A 3,322-nucleotide genomic window follows, 5' to 3' on the forward strand; every position below is an offset into this window, starting at 1 on the left:
CAACCTCCATTGCCTGCTTTGAGGAAAGCTTTATGGTAGGGGCTGCAGATGATCAAAATTAAGATGCAGATGATGCCTTAAATGCTCCTGTAGTCTAGTGGGGAAAAGACAAGACCTTAATAATCTATATTTCAAAGCAGAATATAAATATCAAAATACAGACAAGAAGTTCTATGGAAAATAAAAGGAAAGAATAACTTCAAAAAGTTAGAAGTTTTTTGGATGAGGTAATACAGTGTTTGAGTTTTGAAGTTCAAGTAGCATTTCAACAGGCTGGGTTGAAGAGTGCTGCATAAACCCACACAGAGGCAGAAAGGCATGGTAATGTGTCCGTGGAACACCAAACAGTACAGTTTTCTGAGCGGGGATAAGACAATATGTAGTTTAGAACTATATTGCTTTAAATGTGGAGAGGAAGAGATTATAACTAATTCAATCAGTGACGTGGGAGTTGGGCAGGGGGGATGAGGGGGCTGGTTTCTTTGAAGCTCCAATCAATGATCCAGGCTCTTCTCCTCCAAATTCCTTCTTCAGGCAGAGTCGGGACTCCCTCCCTCAAGGGCACATACCTCAGTTGCAGGCTCAAACCTCCCCACCCCCCATGTGTGAGAAGCAACCAATGGATGTGTCTCTCACTCATCACTGTTTCTCTCTTTCTCCCCTCTTCCTCCTTTCCCTCCCCTCTCTCTGTTACACACACACACACACACACACACACACACACACACTAAACAAATGAAAAAAATATCCTTAGGTGAGGATTTTTAAAAATGTCTATTGAAGTAAGAATATAATGAATGCAACATTTTATTTTTATTTTGGGGGGAGAGAGAGAAACATCGACTGGTTGCCTCCCACATGTGCCCTGTATGCCCCGACCAGGAGTGGAACCCATCATCTTTCAGTGCACGGGATGACACTCCAATCAACGGAGCCACACTGCCAGGGGGTCGTGAGATACTTTGAAATATATTAATGTGTTTTTATTCTTGTACTTCTTTGACCACAACTTGCCCTCTAATTTTTAGCCTGTTTGCATTAGGAAGGATTAGGATTTTAACAGCAGGAATGCACAGAATCATTATTTAACCCTTGAAGCCCATTTCAAAAGCAAGAATCTTAAAAACCAGGGGTATATTTAGGATCTAACCAGGAAAACAGAACTTAAAAAAGAGGAAACATAATGTAGGTAATTGGATTCGCAAGAGATGAGAAGACAGCATGGATGGTGAGGTCACCCAGAGATGAACACCAGAAAGACTGGAGAGGCAAAGGGAGGGTTAGTGCAGGAAGCTGGATCCACAGTGGAATAGAGATACCGCTGAGACAGAGAGAAATGCTGACTTCTCCCTTCACACACAGTGGCTGAACCCAGCCAGAGCGAGCTGCTATAGGGGCCTGCAGGCATCAGCAGCAAACCAGAGAGTGGGCAGGGGCAGGGCAGAAAGGACTGGGGGACGAAGGAGCCAAATCTGCGCACCATTTACAAAGGCCAGCCATTTGCGATAGAACAGGGTTTTGTTCTGCGTTGCTTTGATTTCAACTTCTAAAACATTCTCTTTAAATCTCTAGATCCAAAGGATGGGAGGCTAAGTTTGGCGTTTCGTTTGTTTTTTGTTTTGTTTTGTTTTTATTAATCGTCACCTGAGGATATCTTTCCATTGATTTTTAGGGAGAGTGGAAGAGAGAGGGAAAGACAGAGAGAAACATTGATGTGAGAGAAACACATCGACTGGTTGCCTCCTGCATGAGCCCTGGGGAGGAACTTACAACCAAGGTGTGTGCTCTTGACTGGAACCGAACCCGGGGCCCTTTGGTCCGCAGGCCAATGCTCTATCCACTGAGCCAAACCAGCTAGGGCTAGAGTTTTTAATATAAACCACAGAGTATAGGACATGAGCCCATGGTAATTGCCTATCACACGAAAAAGCAATCAAAGCCTCCCTGGCTTGGAAGGAGATGCTTGGAGCAGAGGCTGAGGAGGGCAGGATTCTCAGGCTGCATGAATGGGGACAGGTGAGGACAGAGCCTCAAGCCTGGGATTCCTAGAGAAGGGGCTTGGGCATTATTTTTTGTCCGAGAATTTGGGAGGACACCGTCTTAAAGAATGCCCCACACCAACACGGGAGTGACAATAGAGTAGTAGTGGTGGGGTGGGGTGTTGAGACACAGAAACAGCCTGTGATTATAGTTTTCCATGGGTTTTCTGGGATTATGTGATTCCTGGGCAAGATCCAGAGCAGACACCTTGAGTGGGAGGCCCAGGCAAGCACCATGTGCATCCAAGCAGGTGACGGCTAGTGGTGCACACAGCAGAGACTAAGACACCTCAGCTGGACAAGGTGTCACCTTAGGCCAGCAAGGTGCAGAGGTCAGCAGATCTGTAGGTGGGCCAGGCACTCCTCTCCACAGCACGATGCTGGCTGCTGGCCACCTGCCACCTGTACTCAGAGCACAGCCCTGGGGTCAAAAGGTAGGAAGGTTACAAATAGAGTTTGACTTTGAAATAACTACATTTGAATCCCAAGTTGGTTGGTAGGGGGAAAAAATAATTATCCTCTGCCCTTCGAAGTTCTTAGCTGAGGAACCTCTAACAAAAGACAGTTCGACAAGAAAAAAATGAATATAAGTTTATTAACATGTATCATGCATAGAACGCATGGGAGACCCCAGAGGTGAGTATCAAAGGTTGGGATAGAACTTTAGAATATATAGTGTCTTAGCAAAGGAACCATAAATTTTAGAGAAATAACAAGACAAAGGAAAAGGAGCTGCGTCTCCATGGGTGGTGGGAAACTAATGGGAGATAGAGGCTGGGCAGCAACGGTTGGTATGTAGATTCCACTGGTGCCCTCTCTGGGTTGGTTAACTTCTGTCCTTCCTGGTAGAGAGGGGCAGTGGGACACCTTTGTAAATGTGTGTCCTGCTTTTTGGCAAATAGCGGGAGCTTTTCTTTCTTTTTCTTTTTTTAAGGCCAATGCTCTATCCACTGAGCCAAACCAGCTAGGGCTAGAGTTTTTAATATAAACCACAGAGTATAGGACATGAGCCCATGGTAATTGCCTATCACACGAAAAAGCAATCAAAGCCTCCCTGGCTTGGAAGGAGATGCTTGGAGCAGAGGCTGAGGAGGGCAGGATTCTCAGGCTGCATGAATGGGGACAGGTGAGGACAGAGCCTCAAGCCTGGGATTCCTAGAGAAGGGGCTTGGGCATTATTTTTTGTCCGAGAATTTGGGAGGACACCGTCTTAAAGAATGCCCCACACCAACACGGGAGTGACAATAGAGTAGTAGTGGTGGGGTGGGGTGTTGAGACACAGA

The sequence above is a fragment of the Myotis brandtii genome, unplaced genomic scaffold (assembly GCF_000412655.1).
Source record: "Myotis brandtii unplaced genomic scaffold, ASM41265v1 scaffold626, whole genome shotgun sequence".
Classification (NCBI taxonomy): Eukaryota; Metazoa; Chordata; class Mammalia; order Chiroptera; family Vespertilionidae; genus Myotis; species Myotis brandtii.